Source organism: Bidens hawaiensis, unplaced genomic scaffold (assembly GCF_021521415.1).
Source record: "Bidens hawaiensis isolate Kalapana, Puna unplaced genomic scaffold, B.hawaiensis_p1.1 tig00000760_1, whole genome shotgun sequence".
NCBI classification, from domain to species: domain Eukaryota; kingdom Viridiplantae; phylum Streptophyta; class Magnoliopsida; order Asterales; family Asteraceae; genus Bidens; species Bidens hawaiensis.
In genome coordinates this window covers 2,466,718-2,489,365 of record NW_027491043.1, presented here as the reverse complement: position 1 = coordinate 2,489,365, position 22,648 = coordinate 2,466,718, and the positions used below count along the sequence as shown (strand labels likewise).

At 34.7% G+C, this 22,648-nt stretch overlaps 3 pseudogenes; all 3 read left to right on the top strand.

The window, feature by feature from the left end:
• The first annotated feature begins 352 nt into the window (after positions 1-352).
• LOC143534922 (putative carboxylesterase 18 pseudogene) lies at positions 353-1,679 on the top strand (annotated as a pseudogene).
• Positions 1,680-10,095: 8,416 nt separating this feature from the next.
• LOC143534911 (putative carboxylesterase 18 pseudogene) lies at positions 10,096-11,473 on the top strand (annotated as a pseudogene).
• An 8,387-nt stretch (positions 11,474-19,860) lies between these two features.
• Positions 19,861-21,187, top strand: LOC143534901 (putative carboxylesterase 18 pseudogene; annotated as a pseudogene).
• Positions 21,188-22,648: the final 1,461 nt, after the last annotated feature.

Below are 22,648 nucleotides of genomic sequence, written 5' to 3'. Positions count from 1 at the left end.
CGGCTTATCTGAAATAAAAAGTGACGGACAAACATTCAATGTAAAACAAGTTAACGAAGGGGAAAATCATGAATAGAGCCTTTTATTTTTGACAAAACTAAAAAGTTGTAATAGACATTAGTTATTGACTGAAGATGAATTTTTTAATTCAACTAGACCCTGACCATGACCAACCTTTTTGGTGTGAACATGCAGGTGAAGGTTTCATTTGACTGAAATATTGAAATATTCAAAGATGGTGTGATATAACGTCGCATATTTTGCAGTATAAATAGAGTTGATGTGTTTAGCATTTGTCACACAACCTGAATTTTGAATACGTACCTCTCTGATCACAAAAGTCTTTCAATTAATTATGGAATCATCAGCAGCAGCGGAAACTCCGAAATCTCAGCTATCCTTGCCCTTGAGAACACGAATTGTACTATCGGCAATAGACCTTGCAATCGACCCACTTCTCCGGGATGACGGCACGGTGCCCCGCGGTCTTCTCAATCTCGTGGACTTTCAGATCCCGGCATTGTCCATACCCGTCAACGGTGTCAAGACACACGATGTCATGGTGGATCCAACTCGCAATCTCTGGTTCCGTGTATTTGTCCCCACGCAATACGCTGAAGAAGATCTCCCGGTGATGGTGTACTTTCACGGCGGTGGGTATATTTTCCTCTCCCCGGATGTGGCGATATTAGACTATGTGGGCCGCAAGTTCGCGAGCGAATTGCGTGCCATTGTTGTTTCTGTCGACTACCGTCTTGCACCAGAGAACCGACACCCTTCCCAACATGACGATGGGTTTGATGTGCTGAAATTTCTGGACAATGAAGATAACCGGTCAAAATGGCTGCCGGAGAATGCCAGCATTTCACGGTGCTTTATCGTCGGTGATAGCGCTGGCGGACACCTAGCTCATCATGTGACTCTAAGAGCCTCCCAATTCCAATTCCAGCAACTCCAGGTACGACTTAACTGTATATATGTATACATATGCTACTGGATTCATGCATTATTATCCGTATATAAACATATCTAATTTCCTAGTTTGAAAAATCAACAACTTCGTATCTTTCTAATTGAAGCATCGTACACACGTAAGTTGTATTTTGTAAGAAATTAAGAAGAAATGAGTGATCTAAAATCCAACAACAAATACCACCCGCATGATTGCTGATGAACAGTATGATGGCTTGTAGGTAATTGGGCTAGTGGCGATCCAACCGTTTCTCGGTGGGGAGGAGCGAACAGATTCTGAAATACGGATGGATGGATCAGTACCTCTCGTGACAATGAAGCGGACCGATTGGTTTTGGAACGCGTTCATGCCCCTAGGTGAACCCTTCAACCGAGACCATCCTATCATCAATGTTACGGGGCCCAATGCCGTGGACATATCCAAAATGGATTTTCCCGCGACAATGGTGGTCGCGGCTGGGTTTGATACCCTCCGGGACCGACATATAAGGTACTACCAGTGGCTCAAGAAGTCCGGGAAGGAAGCGTACTTGATTGACTACCCAAACACATTTCATGAGTTCTTTCTCTTCTCGGAGTTGCCAGAATCCGATCAACTTATGTTAGATATGAAGGACTTCATTAACAAGGTCTTAAATAAGGTATTGACGAAAAGCCTCCAAACACTAAATATTTTGTTTCTGTTAATTTGTTCATGTATTTCATAATATTCATTTCACATGCTCAATTATCCTTTGTATATTGCTTGCTTTCAGGTTTAGAAGATTTACATTGACATGGGGTTTATGAAAAGACTAATAATATTATGAACTTTTATTCATTTGTATGTTATTTCCTTTGATTATCTTTTCATTTTTTAAATAAACACAAGTAGCTTTTATGCTAAAATATTTGTAAATATGTAGTATCATATTTACCTTCTTCTTCTGTGCATTTGAGTTAATGTATATTGTACGTAACTGAATTATAAACGCTCTTTAATCCTCCATTGTATTAGTATTATTTACATGCTGGTTTATTTATTTTGTTTTATTATGTTTTTTGGCATTCATATGTGTGTGTGAACAATCCAGCTTGAATACAAACAATTAAGAACGAATTCATTTATTATTCTGATTTTAAAAATATTAAAATCACAAGAAAATTGAATATATTTGATTTTATATATGTGTTGTAATTATTTCTAACTTCTATGTTCAAAAATTAAAACGTATATTCCAATAAATCAACTTGACGGGTTTTAATTCGCATAACTCAAAACACTTGGAAAACTAGGTTGTAAGCAACCAAACAACTCAAAGCTCATAAATTTGGTTTTTTGCATGTTTCTTTTGGATAGATTCCAGATAAGCTCCGTATGATTATACACATTTTGCAATACCTTTGATCCGCTTTGACTCTTGGCTAAAACCATCCAGTTATGCGAATATATAAACGGCACATTTAGTTATTTACTCCAACAAATTTGTTGAAACAACCGGTTAACATAATTGACAATATTTAGGATTTACGTATATATTTATATTACATATCATTATCACATGAATGTGTGCAACCGTAACATCCCGAGATTTCGTTTGATAAACTTTAAGTATTTAATTGAGGCAACTGATTTATATTAAATATAAAGAAAATAATGAGATTTGGTAGTTAAAGAGGGTAATGTGGAACTATCCTAATACTTTACTAATAATCAACCCCAACCTCATCTCCTTTGTTAGAACAAAAACGATTCCAAACATCATCGAATCTCAACTGCAAGGTTTGGTTTGGTTCGGTTCGGTTCGGTATAAGGTACTTGTCGACTAAAAAGCTTTATTAACGGTTTTGCATGGGACCACAAAGGATTGATAATCGAGGTGTGTGGAATATAGTAACGATGCTAATTTATTTACAAGACTAAACGGTTCGAGCACCCGTAACAAATTGAATTAGGGTTTCTCAAAAACTGAAGTAAGTTTTCGCATGTTATTAAGTAATCACATGCATGGTAGTAGTTGAATTGGTATAGTTCATGCTATGTATTGTGTCGGACGGTATAGGTATCGCATAGATATATAGTTACCGCAAGGATATAGTTATAGCATAACACATTTTTCATCTAAGTTTTGGGGTTTAAGCGACAACTTTGGACGTGGGATTACTTTAACGAGTTTGCTTAATTATGTGAATCAATTGTTTTGCCGCTATCAGATTAATGTGAGCATTGTAGTGTGTGAATACTTGGTCAATGAGAGAATTTTGGTAGGCTCTATGCTTTAGATGAAGCGATTACTTTAAAGTTCTAATATAGAATGTAAATGACAAGATGAAGTAGTTACTACTATACAATGGTTTGAGTAGGGATGAAGATTAGTAGAATTAAAAGCTTGAACGCCAAATGAGTTCTAGACACAAACGCACAAACATATAAACATATATATGTGTGTGTGTGTGTGTGTGTGTTTGAGGCTATGTGTAGCGCCAATATTCTATATTGTTTTTAAGATTGTGTATGTCGTTCTAGTTTGCTTTTAGTCGATTTATTTCGCATTCGGTGCGTTTATTTTGTATGGTTAAGATGTAAACTTTGGAAAAATGGGAACCCTATGTAAGGTTCACTTAACCCATTTGGGTGGGGTCGGTTCTTGCTTCTTTTAACCGATTACAGTGTCGTTCACTATTTATATTATTGTTATATTGTTTTGTTCGATCGTATGATTTCACCCCACCCATCTCGACCGTTTATCAAGAAAAAAGCTGTTCATTGTCGGATCTGATTTCGGGATCTACAATTGGTATCAGAACTTTCGGCTCTACTAGTTGTAATTTTTGAGTCACAAGCTTGAGTCTTGATATTTTTTTGAGTGTTTGAGACGTGTGGTTTGTGTGAAAAAGTGAGTTGTGGGTTCACAAAAGAAAGTTCCAGTTTCTTTGGTTTTGGTTGTGAAAAGTTTGTGAAATTAAAGATCTCTTGGAGCCTACTGAAATTTTTTGGTTCAATTCGGTTGGAAATTTTGTTTCGAGTCATTCCATTCCACTCAACCATTCCATTCCACTCCCTCCACCATTTCATTCCATTCCATTCGAGTCGAGCAACTTCCATTCGAACCAAACCATTCGTTGATTTTTTAACCGAGTGCATTAGTCAGGGTTTCTCCTCCTTCAACATGTGATTTTCAATCGTTTCATGCTCTGCAGCCTGCAGAAATGAAATCACATCATCCAACTTAAAGTTGGGAAAATTTTCCTTCTCTCTGATGAATTTGATTGCTGTGTAACATTCACCGGAGAAGGATGTGAGTAGTTTCTTGTTGAAATTAAAATCAGAGATCTGTAGATCTGTGGTTCTGTTTCATTCACTATAGCCATGAATCTTTGCAGTACAGACTTCAATCTCTCACCATCCTTGAATTTGAACCTGTCAAGTTGTTGTTTCAATCGATCCTTCTTAATATCCCTTAACTCGACATTCCCTCAAACATTTCTACAACTGCATCATACATCGCTTTAGCATTAGTGTGATGATTCACACTGCTGAAAATCTCCCAAGAAAGTCCTAACTTCAGCATGGACATGGCTTTGTCCTCTCTTTTTCATCTGCCTCTCCACATTAGCATTGTTATTTGGGGTAAGAGAAGGAACATAGGGTCCATCTTTAATGGAGTTCCATATTTTTGTATCATTGTAATGAACAGCGGCCTCAAACAACACTTTCCATTTGATGTAGTTCTCTTGACCGACTAGTCTCGGGATCTTATTAGTCGACACTTCTTGTTCATCCATGGCTTGACTTCTTTTCAGATCTGAACTCAGTCACGCACAAAAGCCTTTAAAGCTTCAAACTTTGATACTCAACCTTCTGTCTCGTGGCCTTCAGCAAGCTTACATAGCTCTGATACCACTTGTTAGGACCGGACCTAGCGCAAAACCTATAGAGGTTATCATGCTCGGATGTAAATCTTGCTCCGAAACTGAACTGTGCTCGAAGTCCTTGCTTTGATCACGTGACATTTTCTTATTGCATCCATGCTTGTCCCCATATGCTCGATCATCCTGTGCTTGTAACACTTGGTTAAAACTTGTATGATCAAGCTATTTGCTCGATTGGCAATCCATGCTCGATAGAAGAATACTCTTGCTTGTTGAAGTGTAGCTTGCTCGAAGCCTTAACACTTAGAAGAATTAACCATTTAAGGTTCTGAAGACCTTGCTCGAAGTAGTAAAACCATGCTCGATCGTCTAGGCTTGCTCGAATTCCATACTTAGCCGTTTTCTGAGGAGGTTGAGAAGATTCCAATCTTCCTTATCATAAATCCGACCTAACATTTGATAAAGAAATATTGTAAATCCAAGTATGAGCCAATTAGGATTACTATTCAATAAAAACCCAACTCAAAATATTTAAAAGTGTATGAAATATGACCAGCACTAAAAAAAGACAACGTGGTTGAAGGCAGGTATCCCGAAGTCAATCTTTTCATTAAGTTAATAGACTTTGTAGTTTGCGTATGGATTTAGCACTTTTTATACGAATGATGGTCAAGCTTGAAGCGACTATGCTACATGTCATTTTATGTTTCTTAAGTTTTTTTGAATTATATTGCATTTGTAAATATAAACGCAGAGGCATACTGGTCTCGGGATTTTTAATTTGTACAACACAAAACACTTATGAAACTTTCCTAAAAACACCTGAACAACTCAAAGCTATGGTTCGTAGACACAAAGTAGCCTACAAAATCAAGATGAAATAAAACATGAATGATTGAATAAAATTAAAATACAAGATGAAATGGGTTATAGATCCATGATTGAACTTCCTTTGTAGTTGATAATCTTCACCCTCATGAAGTGGCTGACGATAATTAGATGAAGAGTGAGTGGAGTAGTCGGGTTTTCTCTCAAATAATGGTCCCTTCAGACTAAATGTGCTGCATTATGTAAAACATGCTATTGGAAGATGTACGACTCTACAAAAGTGTGCATGGAAATGTATTGTGGTACACAACCCATTAAATTTGCCTTTTTGCATATTTCGTTTTGTCGCACGTTGTTAAATGGAGGCAAGATGACATTGCAAGATATAAAATTTAATACCAAGTAAATTAGCTTGTATAATTTCTCAAGGTATGCCCAATTCTTAGCACCTGAATCAAAAGTCCACAAGGCTTCCACGCATGTTTGCTAACAATTTTCATTTATGCTTAAGCTAGCTCGTGCTTAACGGTAGCCAAGGGTCTCCTGCCTTAAACCAAAAACTATAAAAAACGTTATACTACCCAAAAAAACCACAAACATGTATGCCACATTGTCAATCGTTGAAACTATCTGCTGAAACGTAAAAAAAAAGTCACCTAAAATAAATATATAAAAAAACTTAAAAAAATAAATTAAAAAAATAACAAAAAATTGACCTTGTGGAAATGGATTGAAAAGCATTCAAGCTCTAGGGCAAAAGACCAATGGGCTATTCCCTAGTGGTATTCGTGAGTGTGTGGATTTATTATCTTACTACACTAATGAAAGAAAATGTTGAAACTTAGGTGTCAACCCATATTTCTCCTAATTCATAATCTCTCTTCTTATTCATTCTAGCTATTCATGGGTCATGAGACAAAAACATTTTGTCTAATGGGTTATAACATAGTGTGGATTTTATTCATTATTGAATTAATTATCATTTTCATGCATGAAGGTTGACCAATTACGCAACATTAGTATATTTTTTAAATTTCTTGCAAATCAACACCTGACGTTTCTAAAATATGCTACATTAAATTAACTTATAACTCTTTTGACAACCACAACTGAAATAACGGGTCTTATTTATTTTTATTATTAAAATCCAATTTTCCAATTCTAAATACTTCTTTGTATGCAGCATTTTATGTTGTATTTGAAAGATTATCATCACCATCTAAGATAACAACTTTGAGGTTGACTCGTGTTTAAAACAAACTTCTAGGATGTATTTACATTAACACCCAAACACCCCCTGATAACAAATATGTAAAAATAGGTTAAGGTTCGATATATAGTTACCTAAAATATATAATGCAGCTATTAGTACATCTAGGGAAAGAAGTAGAGTAAGAAAATATCAAGTGTAATATTTTAATATTGACTTTCTTGTTGTCTTCAAGTGCATATAGTTCTTTTACAAGTTACATAATAATATTATAAATGATTAGAAAAAATTGAAGAAGAAACATAAAATATAAAATTGAAGAACAAAACTAATTTGACATCAAGCATGGTTCTATATGCAGAATAATTAAATTGGCCATAATTACAGTATTCACAACCCAGCCCGTGCACACTTGTTCATAATTAGAATATTCCAATAATATTATTATGAAACTATTTAAGTAGACAACAAATGTACCCTTTGTTGTCTTCAAGACGTGCCGTTTTTTCAAAAAGAGCGCTCCTTCGAAAAGACCATGGGACCTCGGCTTTGACCAGTCAGAAGCATGATCACCTGTTTGTTACTCTGTCCAAAATTTTATAAAATGTATATATTATAAAAAAATTGATATAGAAGCGTTTAAAAAGTATATAAAAATTGTTAAAGAATTGACCCATTGATCGTTAAAAGCTTGTAGTCTACCACATTGTGAATTAGGTTCTTGTCGCCCCCCATCCCAAGATTACTAATCCGCTAATGGTAGAGTGCCCAAGGCTGATTTGACACCTGAATGAATGTATAATATTTTAGTTTAATTTGTTACACTTCGGTTTTGAGAAGTTAATATTATTGAGTCAAAAACTTTTTTTTTACTATATGCAGATAATGTGACTAAAAATTACAATTACTATAAATATATAGATTTGCATACTTAGTAGGAAAAATCAAGATAATGTTGGAACGGAAAAAAGAAAGAAACATCACAAAATTTCATAAATTTAGCATTAAGATTTATACTATTAAAATTTTTAAGTTAGTTCTCAGATTACCTTTACTTGAGCTTTGACTCTCAAAAGTCGAACCAAAACCAAGTATTAGGCTAGAACCTTTTAACAAAAAACTTTTTTGAATTTTAAAACATTCCAAATTAGTCCTTTGTTCTCAAAATAACACAAAATCAAAATAACAACTTAAAACCTAGCTGACTTTTTACTAATATAAAAGTCAATAGCACACTAATCTTTGATTTGTAGTCAAATGAACCTAACGCATTGAATTTGAGACAAAATTACCCTTTCATACTTATATCAAATTGCCAATCTGGGGCTGCTACTGATTAAGTTTGACCAAAATTAATCTGCTGCAAATTAAGCCCAAATTGAATATGTTAACAATATGTTTGTTGCCTGAATTACCAATATACCTTTTTAAAGACCCTTACGTCCATTAACACTCGCTAATTTACGTTTGTTAAGTTCGTTAGTTTACGTCCGTTAATATATTTTATATTAGCTTTAATAAATCCTTTACGTCCAACACATAATTTTTTAAATTACTTTAAACTGATTTTAGCTCAATTATGTACGTTCAACTATGTTCAATTATGTTCGGTTGTTATGTTCATGAACCATTTGTTTATACTGTTAATGAATGAACACAAACAAAAAATCCCGCTCTTTATGTTGTATTGTTCGTTTCAATCGTTTAAATAGTTAAAGTCAGACGAACAAACATGAAAACACTCTGTTTGTGTTCGTTTACAAGCCAAGCTTAGCAATTAGTCACAAATTTTAGATTTTACTTAGCGTAAATAACCATCTCCATTGCAATTAAATATACACATTATTACTGGTAAGTCAAACAACTGATTGTTAACTTTATAAACATTAAAGAATGTATAAACCCTAACTGCCCTAACCTGAGCTTGGCAGCCCATATCTTCCCAGCATTATATCTACTAGTTCATCCAAATCTTCGTTTTTCCCATATTGGATTTCGTTTTTAATATGACAGATACCTCTTTTGTGCAAAGAACTCCCAAATGTGTTAACTTCATAATTAGCTCCATGTAATACCCATAATACCATAAGAAAATTCCAAAAGCAAGCATGACTGGTATATAAATAATCATAATAATCGAGCAATTATAAATTTCGTTTTCAAATTTGATACAACAATATCCATGTTTGACAATCATTATATTTCTTTCTTCGTTAAATCTAATTAGAGCATTTGCCTTTTGCTTCAACTAATAAGAACCCTACTTAAGATAAAAATAGCGATAACAAACCGCAAATGGGTCACAAAAATGAATCTTCCTACTCATAAAATTACCTAAATTAGCGACTAAATCAGCATGCTATTTTTACATATGAATTGAAAATTAAGGGAATACAAGAACATTTAACATTTTTACCTATATTTAACATTGGACAAAATAACTCAATTTGTTAAATATTGGAATCCAACTAGCCTTTATATTATTTAATAACCGTAACGGCATTATTAGTTATTGGCACAAGAGCTTTGTAAGCAACTAGTTATGACCTATCTTTCTTGGCAATTGCCATAATGTGATTGGTCACTTATACATATATCATAAGTTGAATACTAGGTTTAATTTAAAAGAACCCATCATAGTTGAAAGCCGAGCGCCAAGTTGAAATATATTATCATCATTTGAAAAACACTACTGAAGACAATATTTGGTGAAAGTTTATTTAATTTGAAAGAAATAATTCAACTTGGCCATGGTTTCCAACCATCCTCTTTCGTGACAGTTGCCATCTACATTTGTCAATATTAATTTTCATTTATTTAGTACAAAATGTTTGCCATTTGTAAAACTAAAACGTTGAAAGTTTTTTTAAAAAAGTGACGGCTTATCTGAAATAAAAAGTGACGGACAAACATTCAATGTAAAACAAGTTAACGAAGGGGAAAATCATGAATAGAGCCTTTTATTTTTGACAAAACTAAAAAGTTGTAATAGACATTAGTTATTGACTGAAGATGAATTTTTTAATTCAACTAGACCCTGACCATGACCAACCTTTTTGGTGTGAACATGCAGGTGAAGGTTTCATTTGACTGAAATATTGAAATAATCAAAGATGGTGTGATATAACGTCGCATATTTTGCAGTATAAATAGAGTTGATGTGTTTAGCATTTGTCACACAACCTGAATTTTGAATACGTACCTCTCTGATCACAAAAGTCTTTCAATTAATTATGGAATCATCAGCAGCAGCGGAAACTCCGAAATCTCAGCTATCCTTGCCCTTGAGAACACGAATTGTACTATCGGCAATAGACCTTGCAATCGACCCCCTTCTCCGGGATGACGGCACGGTGCCCCGCGGTCTTCTCAATCTCGTGGACTTTCAGATCCCGGCATTGTCCATACCCGTCAACGGTGTCAAGACACACGATGTCATGGTGAATCCAACTCGCAATCTCTGGTTCCGTGTATTTGTCCCCACGCAATACGCTGAAGAAGATCTCCCGGTGATGGTGTACTTTCACGGCGGTGGGTATATTTTCCTCTCCCCGGATGTGGCGATATTAGACTATGTGGGCCGCAAGTTCGCGAGCGAATTGCGTGCCATTGTTGTTTCTGTCGACTACCGTCTTGCACCAGAGAACCGACACCCTTCCCAACATGACGATGGGTTTGATGTGCTGAAATTTCTGGACAATGAAGATAACCGGTCAAAATGGCTGCCGGAGAATGCCAGCATTTCACGGTGCTTTATCGTCGGTGATAGCGCTGGCGGACACCTAGCTCATCATGTGACTCTAAGAGCCTCCCAATTCCAATTCCAGCAACTCCAGGTACGACTTAACTGTATATATGTATACATATGCTACTGGATTCATGCATTATTATCCGGATATAAACATATCTAATTTCCTAGTTTGAAAAATCAACAACTTCGTATCTTTCTAATTGAAGCATCGTACACACGTAAGTTGTATTTTGTAAGAAATTAAGAAGAAATGAGTGATCTAAAATCCAACAACAAATACCACCCGCATGATTGCTGATGAACAGTATGATGGCTTGTAGGTAATTGGGCTAGTGGCGATCCAACCGTTTCTCGGCGGGGAGGAGCGAACAGATTCTGAAATACGGATGGATGGATCAGTACCTCTCGTGACAATGAAGCGGACCGATTGGTTTTGGAACGCGTTCATGCCCCTAGGTGAACCCTTCAACCGAGACCATCCTATCATCAATGTTACGGGGCCCAATGCCGTGGACATATCCAAAATGGATTTTCCCGCGACAATGGTGGTCGCGGCTGGGTTTGATACCCTCCGGGACCGACATATAAGGTACTACCAGTGGCTCAAGAAGTCCGGGAAGGAAGCGTACTTGATTGACTACCCAAACACATTTCATGAGTTCTTTCTCTTCTCGGAGTTGCCAGAATCCGATCAACTTATGTTAGATATGAAGGACTTCATTAACAAGGTCTTAAATAAGGTATTGACGAAAAGCCTCCAAACACTAAATATTTTGTTTCTGTTAATTTGTTCATGTATTTCATAATATTCATTTCACATGCTCAATTATCCTTTGTATATTGCTTGCTTTCAGGTTTAGAAGATTTACATTGACATGGGGTTTATGAAAAGACTAATAATATTATGAACTTTTATTCATTTGTATGTTATTTCCTTTGATTATCTTTTCATTTTTTAAATAAACACAAGTAGCTTTTATGCTAAAATATTTGTAAATATGTAGTATCATATTTACCTTCTTCTTCTGTGCATTTGAGTTAATGTATATTGTACGTAACTGAATTATAAACGCTCTTTAATCCTCCATTGTATTAGTATTATTTACATGCTGGTTTATTTATTTTGTTTTATTATGTTTTTTGGCATTCATATGTGTGTGTGAACAATCCAGCTTGAATACAAACAATTAAGAACGAATTCATTTATTATTCTGATTTTAAAAATATTAAAATCACAAGAAAATTGAATATATTTGATTTTATATATGTGTTGTAATTATTTCTAACTTCTATGTTCAAAAATTAAAACGTATATTCCAATAAATCAACTTGACGGGTTTTAATTCGCATAACTCAAAACACTTGGAAAACTAGGTTGTAAGCAACCAAACAACTCAAAGCTCATAAATTTGGTTTTTTGCATGTTTCTTTTGGATAGATTCCAGATAAGCTCCGTATGATTATACACATTTTGCAATACCTTTGATCCGCTTTGACTCTTGGCTAAAACCATCCAGTTATGCGAATATATAAACGGCACATTTAGTTATTTACTCCAACAAATTTGTTGAAACAACTGGTTAACATAATTGACAATATTTAGGATTTACGTATATATTTATATTACATATCATTATCACATGAATGTGTGCAACCGTAACATCCCGAGATTTCGTTTGATAAACTTTAAGTATTTAATTGAGGCAACTGATTTATATTAAATATAAAGAAAATAATGAGATTTGGTAGTTAAAGAGGGTAATGTGGAACTATCCTAATACTTTACTAATAATCAACCCCAACCTCATCTCCTTTGTTAGAACAAAAACGATTCCAAACATCATCGAATCTCAACTGCAAGGTTTGGTTTGGTTCGGTTCGGTTCGGTATAAGGTACTTGTCGACTAAAAAGCTTTATTAACGGTTTTGCATGGGACCACAAAGGATTGATAATCGAGGTGTGTGGAATATAGTAACGATGCTAATTTATTTACAAGACTAAACGGTTCGAGCACCCGTAACAAATTGAATTAGGGTTTCTCAAAAACTGAAGTAAGTTTTCGCATGTTATTAAGTAATCACATGCATGGTAGTAGTTGAATTGGTATAGTTCATGCTATGTATTGTGTCGGACGGTATAGGTATCGCATAGATATATAGTTACCGCAAGGATATAGTTATAGCATAACACATTTTTCATCTAAGTTTTGGGGTTTAAGCGACAACTTTGGACGTGGGATTACTTTAACGAGTTTGCTTAATTATGTGAATCAATTGTTTTGCCGCTATCAGATTAATGTGAGCATTGTAGTGTGTGAATACTTGGTCAATGAGAGAATTTTGGTAGGCTCTATGCTTTAGATGAAGCGATTACTTTAAAGTTCTAATATAGAATGTAAATGACAAGATGAAGTAGTTACTACTATACAATGGTTTGAGTAGGGATGAAGATAAGTAGAATTAAAAGCTTGAACGCCAAATGAGTTCTAGACACAAATGCACAAATATATATACATATATATGCGTGTGTGTGTGTTTGAGGCTATGTGTAGCGCCAATATTCTATATTGTTTTTAAGATTGTGTATGTCTTTCTAGTTTGCTTTTAGTCGATTTATTTCGCACTCGGTGCGTTTATTTTGTATGGTTAAGATGTAAACTTTGGAAAAATGGGAACCCTATGTAAGGTTCACTTAACCCATTTGGGTGGGGTCGGTTCTTGCTTCTTTTAACCGATTACAGTGTCGTTCACTATTTATATTATTGTTATATTGTTTTGTTCGATCGTATGATTTCACCCCACCCATCTCGACCGTTTATCAAGAACAAAGCTGTTCATTGTCGGATCTGATTTCGGGATCTACAATTGGTATCAGAACTTTCGGCTCTACTAGTTGTAATTTTTGAGTCACAAGCTTGAGTCTTGATATTTTTTTGAGTGTTTGAGACGTGTGGTTTGTGTGAAAAAGTGAGTTGTGGGTTCACAAAAGAAAGTTCCAGTTTCTTTGGTTTTGGTTGTGAAAAGTTTGTGAAATTTCAGTGTTTGGGTGTACTTGTAAGTTCTTGGTTAGTGAAAAGATCTCTTGGAGCCTACTGAAATTTTTTGGTTCAATTCGGTTGGAAATTTTGTTTCGAGTCATTCCATTCCACTCAACCATTCCATTCCACTCCCTCCACCATTTCATTCCATTCCATTCGAGTCGAGCAACTTCCATTCGAACCAAACCATTAGTCGATTTTTTAACCGAGTGCATTAGTCAGGGTTTCTCCTCCTTCAACATGTGATTTTCAATCGTTTCATGCTCTGCAGCCTGCAGAAATGAAATCACATCATCCAACTTAAAGTTGGGAAAATTTTCCTTCTCTCTGATGAATTTGATTGCTGTGTAACATTCACCGGATAAGGATGTGAGTAGTCTCTTGTTGAAATTAAAATCAGAGATCTGTAGATCTGTGGTTCTGTTTCATTCACTATAGCCATGAATCTTTGCAGTACAGACTTCAATCTCTCACCATCCTTGAATTTGAACCTGTCAAGTTGTTGTTTCAATCGATCCTTCTTAATATCCCTTAACTCGACATTCACACAAACATTTCTACAACTGCATCATACATCGCTTTAGCATTAGTGTGATGATTCACACTGCTGAAAATCTCCCAAGAAAGTCCTAACTTCAGCATGGACATGGCTTTGTCCTCTCTTTTTCATCTGCCTTTCCACATTAGCATTGTTATTTGGGGTAAGAGAAGGAACATAGGGTCCATCTTTAATGGAGTTCCATAGTTTTGTATCATTGTAATGAACAGCGGCCTCAAACAACACTTTCCATTTGATGTAGTTCTCTTGACCGACTAGTCTCGGGATCTTATTAGTCGACACTTCTTGTTCATCCATGGCTTGACTTCTTTTCAGATCTGAACTCAGTCACGCACAAAAGCCTTTAAAGCTTCAAACTTTGATACTCAACCTTCTGTCTCGTGGCCTTCAGCAAGCTTACATAGCTCTGATACCACTTGTTAGGACCGGACCTAGCGCAAAACCTATAGAGGTTATCATGCTCGGATGTAAATCTTGCTCCGAAACTGAACTGTGCTCGAAGTCCTTGCTTTGATCACGTGACATTTTCTTATTGCATCCATGCTTGTCCCATATGCTCGATCATCCTGTGCTTGTAACACTTGGTTAAAACTTGTATGATCAAGCTATTTGCTCGATTGGCAATCCATGCTCGATAGAAGAATACTCTTGCTTGTTGAAGTGTAGCTTGCTCGAAGCCTTAACACTTAGAAGAATTAACCATTTAAGGTTCTGAAGACCTTGCTCGAAGTAGTAAAACCATGCTCGATCGTCTAGGCTTGCTCGAATTCCATACTTAGCCGTTTTCTGAGGAGGTTGAGAAGATTCCAATCTTCCTTATCATAAATCCGACCCAACATTTGATAAAGAAATATTGTAAATCCAAGTATGAGCCAATTAGGATTACTATTCAATAAAAACCCAACTCAAAATATTTAAAAGTGTATGAAATATGACCAGCACTAAAAAAAGACAACGTGGTTGAAGGCAGGTATCCCGAAGTCAATCTTTTCATTAAGTTAATAGACTTTGTAGTTTGCATATGGATTTAGCACTTTTTATACGAATGATGGTCAAGCTTGAAGCGACTATGCTACATGTCATTTTAAGTTTCTTAAGTTTTTTTGAATTATATTGCATTTGTAAATATAAACGCAGAGGCCTACTGGTCTCGGGATTTTTAATTTGTACAACACAAAACACTTATGAAACTTTCCTAAAAACACCTGAACAACTCAAAGCTATGGTTCGTAGACACAAAGTAGCCTACAAAATCAAGATGAAATAAAACATGAATGATTGAATAAAATTAAAATACAAGATGAAATGGGTTATAGATCCATGATTGAACTTCCTTTGTAGTTGATAATCTTCACCCTCATGAAGTGGCTGACGATAATTAGATGAAGAGTGAGTGGAGTAGTCGGGTTTTCTCTCAAATAATGGTCTCTTCAGACTAAATGTGCTGCATTATGTAAAACATGCTAATGGAAGATGTACGAATCTACAAAAGTGTGCATGGAAATGTATTTTGGTACACAACCCATTAAATTTGCCGTTTTGCATATTTCGTTTTGTCGCACGTTGTTAAATGGAGGCAAGATGACATTGCAAGATATAAAATTTAATACCAAGTAAATTAGCTTGTATAATTTCTCAAGGTATGCCCAATTCTTAGCACCTGAATCAAAAGTCCACAATGCTTCCACGCATGTTTGCTAACAATTTTCATTTATGCTTAAGCTAGCTCGTGCTTAACGGTAGCCAAGGGTCTCCTGCCTTAAACCAAAAACTATAAAAAACGTTATACTACCCAAAAAAAACCACAAACATGTATGCCACATTGTCAATCGTTGAAACTATCTGCTGAAACGTAAAAAAAAGTCACCTAAAATAAATATATAAAAAAAACTTAAAAAAATAAATTAAAAAAATAACAAAAAATTGACCTTGTGGAAATGGATTGAAAAGCATTCAAGCTCTAGGGCAAAAGACCAATGGGCTATTCCCTAGTGGTATTCGTGAGTGTGTGGATTCATTATCTTACTACACTAATGAAAGAAAATGTTGAAACTTAGGTGTCAACCCATATTTCTCCTAATTCCTAATCTCTCTTCTTATTCATTCTAGCTATTCATGGGTCATGAGACAAAACCATTTTGTCTAATGGGTTATAACATAGTGTGGATTTTATTCATTATTGAATTAATTATCATTTTCATGCATGAAGGTTGACCAATTACGCAACATTAGTATATTTTTTAAATTTCTTGCAAATCAACACCTGACGTTTCTAAAATATGCTACATTAAATTAACTTATAACTCTTTTGACAACCACAACTGAAATAACGGGTCTTATTTATTTTTATTATTAAAATCCAATTTTCCAATTCTAAATACTTCTTTGTATGCAGCATTTTATGTTGTATTTGAAAGATTATCATCACCATCTAAGATAACAACTTTGAGGTTGACTCGTGTTTAAAACAAACTTCTAGGATGTATTTACATTAACACCCAAACACCCCCTGATAACAAATATGTAAAAATAGGTTAAGGTTCGATATATAGTTACCTAAAATATATAATGCAGCTATTAGTACATCTAGGGAAAGAAGTAGAGTAAGAAAATATCAAGTGTAATATTTTAATATTGACTTTCTTGTTGTCTTCAAGTGCATATAGTTCTTTTACAAGTTACATAATAATATTATAAATGATTAGAAAAAATTGAAGAAGAAACATAAAATATAAAATTGAAGCACAAAACTAATTTGACATCAAGCATGGTTCAATATGCAGAATAACTAAATTGGCCATAGTTACAGTATTCACAACCCAGCCCGTGCACACTTGTTCATAATTAGAATATTCCAATAATATTATTATGAATCTATTTAAGTAGACAACAAATGTACCCTTTGTTGTCTTCAAGACGTGCCGTTTTTTCAAAAAGAGCGCTCCTTCGAAAAGACCATGGGACCTCGGCTTTGACCAGTCAGAAGCATGATCACCTGTTTGTTACTCTGTCCAAAATTTTATAAAATGTATATATTATAAAAAAATTGATATAGAAGCGTTTAAAAAGTATATAAAAATTGTTAAAGAATTGACCCATTGATCGTTAAAAGCTTGTAGTCTACCACATTGTGAATTAGGTTCTTGTCGCCCCCCATCCCAAGATTACTGATCCGCTAATGGTAGAGTGCCCAAGGTTGATTTGACACCTGAATGAATGTATAATATTTTAGTTTAATTTGTTACACTTCGGTTTTGAGAAGTTAATATTATTGAGTCAAAAACTTTTTTTTTACTATATGCAGATAATGTGACTAAAAATTACAATTACTATAAATATATAGATTTGCATACTTAGTAGGAAAAATCAAGATAATGTTGGAACGGAAAAAAGAAAGAAACATCACAAAATTTCATAAATTTAGCATTAAGATTTATACTATTAAAATTTTTAAGTTAGTTCTCAGATTACCTTTACTTGAGCTTTGACTCTCAAAAGTCAAACCAAAACCAAGTATTAGGCTAGAACCTTTTAACAAAAAACTTTTTTGAATTTTAAAACATTCCAAATTAGTCCTTTGTTCTCAAAATAACACAAAATCAAAATAACAACTTAAAACCTAGCTGACTTTTTACTAATATAAAAGTCAATAGCACACTAATCTTTGATTTGTAGTCAAATGAACCTAACGCATTGAATTTGAGACAAAATTACCCTTTCATACTTATATCAAATTGCCAATCTGGGGCTGCTACTGATTAAGTTTGACCAAAATTAATCTGCTGCAAATTAAGCCCAAATTGAATATGTTAACAATATGTTTGTTGCCTGAATTACCAATATACCTTTTTAAAGACCCTTACGTCCATTAACACTCGCTAATTTACGTTTGCTAAGTTCGTTAGTTTACGTCCGTTAATATATTTTATATTAGCTTTAATAAATCCTTTACGTCCAACACATAATTTTTTAAATTACTTTAAACTGATTTTAGCTCAATTATGTACGTTCAACTATGTTCAATTATGTTCGGTTGTTATGTTGATGAGCCATTTGTTTATACTGTTAATGAATGAACACAAAAAAAAATCACGCTCTTTATGTTGAATTGTTCGTTTCAATCGTTTAAATAGTTAAAGTCAGACGAACAAACATGAAAACACTCTGTTTGTGTTCGTTTACAAGCCAAGCTTAGCAATTAGTCACAAATTTTAGATTTTACTTAGCGTAAATAACCATCTCCATTGCAATTAAATATACACATTATTACTGGTAAGTCAAACAACTGATTGTTAACTTTATAAACATTAAGAATGTATAAACCCTATCTGCCCTAACCTGAGCTTGGCAGCCCATATCTTCCCAGCATTATATCTACTAGTTCATCCAAATCTTCGTTTTTCCCATATCAGATTTCGTTTTAATATGATAGATACCTCTTTTGTGCAAAGAACTCCCAAATGTGTTAACTTCATAACTAGCTCCATGTAATACCCATAATACCATAAGAAAATTCCAAAAGCAAGCATGACTGGTATATAAATAATAATAATAATCGAGCGATGATAAATTTCGTTTTCAAATTTGATACAATAATATCCATGTTTGACAATCATTATGTTTCTTTCTTTGTTAAATCTAATTAGAGCATTTGCCTTTTGCTTCAACTAATAAGAACCCTACTTAAGATAAAAATAGCGATAACAAACTGTAAATGGGTCACAAAAATGAATCTTCCTACTCATAAAATTACCTAAATTAGCGACTAAATCAGCATGCTATTTTTACATATGAATTGAAAATTAAGGGAATACAAGAACATTTAACATTTTTACCTATATTTAACATTGGACAAAATAACTCAATTTGTTAAATATTGGAATCCAACTAGCCTTTATATTATTTAATAACCGTAAAGGCATTATTAGTTATTGGCACAAGAGCTTTGCAAGCAACTACTTGTGACCTATCTTTCTTGGCAATTGCCAAAATGTGATTTGTCACTTATACATATATCAGAAGTTGAATACTAGGTTTAATTTAAAAGAACCCATCATAGTTGAAAGCCGAGCGCCAAGTTGAAATATATTATCGTCATTTGAAAAACACTACTGAAGACAATATTTGGTGAAAGTTTATTTAATTTGAAAGAAATAATTCAACTTGGCCATGGTTTCCAACCATCCTCTTTCGTGACAGTTGCCTATCTACATTTGTCAATATTAATTTTCATTTATTTAGTACAAAATGTTTGCCATTTGTAAAACTAAAACGTTGAAAGTTTTTTTAAAAAAGTGACGGCTTATCTGAAATAAAAAGTGACGGACAAACATTCAATGTAAAACAAGTTAACGAAGGGGAAAATCATGAATAGAGCCTTTTATTTTTGACAAAACTAAAAAGTTGTAATAGACATTAGTTATTGACTGAAGATGAATTTTTTAATTCAACTAGACCCTGACCATGACCAACCTTTTTGGTGTGAACATGCAGGTGAAGGTTTCATTTGACTGAAATATTGAAATATTCAAAGATGGTGTGATATAACGTCGCATATTTTGCAGTATAAATAGAGTTGATGTGTTTAGCATTTGTCACACAACCTGAATTTTGAATACGTACCTCTCTGATCACAAAAGTCTTTCAATTAATTATGGAATCATCAGCAGCAGCGGAAACTCCGAAATCTCAGCTATCCTTGCCCTTGAGAACACGAATTGTACTATCGGCAATAGACCTTGCAATCGACCCACTTCTCCGGGATGACGGCACGGTGCCCCGCGGTCTTCTCAATCTCGTGGACTTTCAGATCCCGGCATTGTCCATACCCGTCAACGGTGTCAAGACACACGATGTCATGGTGGATCCAACTCGCAATCTCTGGTTCCGTGTATTTGTCCCCACGCAATACGCTGAAGAAGATCTCCCGGTGATGGTGTACTTTCACGGCGGTGGGTATATTTTCCTCTCCCCGGATGTGGCGATATTAGACTATGTGGGCCGCAAGTTCGCGAGCGAATTGCGTGCCATTGTTGTTTCTGTCGACTACCGTCTTGCACCAGAGAACCGACACCCTTCCCAACATGACGATGGGTTTGATGTGCTGAAATTTCTGGACAATGAAGATAACCGGTCAAAATGGCTGCCGGAGAATGCCAGCATTTCACGGTGCTTTATCGTCGGTGATAGCGCTGGCGGACACCTAGCTCATCATGTGACTCTAAGAGCCTCCCAATTCCAATTCCAGCAACTCCAGGTACGACTTAACTGTATATATGTATACATATGCTACTGGATTCATGCATTATTATCCGTATATAAACATATCTAATTTCCTAGTTTGAAAAATCAACAACTTCGTATCTTTCTAATTGAAGCATCGTACACACGTAAGTTGTATTTTGTAAGAAATTAAGAAGAAATGAGTGATCTAAAATCCAACAACAAATACCACCCGCATGATTGCTGATGAACAGTATGATGGCTTGTAGGTAATTGGGCTAGTGGCGATCCAACCGTTTCTCGGCGGGGAGGAGCGAACAGATTCTGAAATACGGATGGATGGATCAGTACCTCTCGTGACAATGAAGCGGACCGATTGGTTTTGGAACGCGTTCATGCCCCTAGGTGAACCCTTCAACCGAGACCATCCTATCATCAATGTTACGGGGCCCAATGCCGTGGACATATCCAAAATGGATTTTCCCGCGACAATGGTGGTCGCGGCTGGGTTTGATACCCTCCGGGACCGACATATAAGGTACTACCAGTGGCTCAAGAAGTCCGGGAAGGAAGCGTACTTGATTGACTACCCAAACACATTTCATGAGTTCTTTCTCTTCTCGGAGTTGCCAGAATCCGATCAACTTATGTTAGATATGAAGGACTTCATTAACAAGGTCTTAAATAAGGTATTGACGAAAAGCCTCCAAACACTAAATATTTTGTTTCTGTTAATTTGTTCATGTATTTCATAATATTCATTTCACATGCTCAATTATCCTTTGTATATTGCTTGCTTTCAGGTTTAGAAGATTTACATTGACATGGGGTTTATGAAAAGACTAATAATATTATGAACTTTTATTCATTTGTATGTTATTTCCTTTGATTATCTTTTCATTTTTTAAATAAACACAAGTAGCTTTTATGCTAAAATATTTGTAAATATGTAGTATCATATTTACCTTCTTCTTCTGTGCATTTGAGTTAATGTATGTTGTACGTAACTGAATTATAAACGCTCTTTAATCCTCCATTGTATTAGTATTATTTACATGCTGGTTTATTTATTTTGTTTTATTATATTTTTTGGCATTCATATGTGTGTGTGAACAATCCAGCTTGAATACAAACAATTAAGAACGAATTCATTTATTATTCTGATTTTAAAAATATTAAAATCACAAGAAAATTGAATATATTTGATTTTATATATGTGTTGTAATTATTTCTAACTTCTATGTTCAAAAATTAAAACGCATATTCCAATAAATCAACTTGACGGCTTTTAATTCGCATAACTCAAAACACTTGGAAAACTAGGTTGTGAGGACCCAAACAACTCAAAGCTCATAAATTTGGTTTTTTGCATGTTTCTTTTGGATAGATTCCAGATAAGCTCCGTATGATTATACACATTTTGCAATACCTTTGATCCGCTTTGACTCTTGGCTAAAACCATCCAGTTATGCGAATATATAAACGGCACATTTAGTTATTTACTCCAACAAATTTGTTGAAACAACCGGTTAACATAATTGACAATATTTAGGATTTACGTATATATTTATATTACATATCATTATCATATGAATGTGTGCAACTGTAACATCCCGAGATTTCGTTTGATAAACTTTAAGTATTTAATTGAGGCAACTGATTTATATTAAATATAAAGAAAATAATGAGATTTGGTAGTTAAAGAGGGTAATGTGGAACTATCCTAATACTTTACTAATAATCAACCCCAACCTCATCTCCTTTGTTAGAACAAAAACGGTTCTACAAGCTACGGAAAAAGAGTAGAAAGAGAAACTCAGAGGACAACTAGAAACACCCTTCTTGTATCCAAACTCATTAGTAAAGAATTAAGGATTATGTTTGGCAAAGATTAACTATATCAAAGGTTTATGTTAATTCCAAACATCATCGAATATCAACCACAAGGTTTGGTTTGGTTCGGTTCGGTATAAGGTACTTGTCGACTAAAAAGCTTTATTAACAGTTTTGCATAGGACCACAAAGGATTGATAATCGAGGTGTGTGGAATATAGTAACGATGCTAATTTATTTACAAGACTAAACGGTTCGAGCACCCGTAACAAATTGAATTATGGTTTCTCAAAAACTGAAGTAAGTCTTCGCATGTTATTAAGTAATCACATGCATGGTAGTAGTTGAATTGATATAGTTCATGCAATGTATTGTGTCGGACG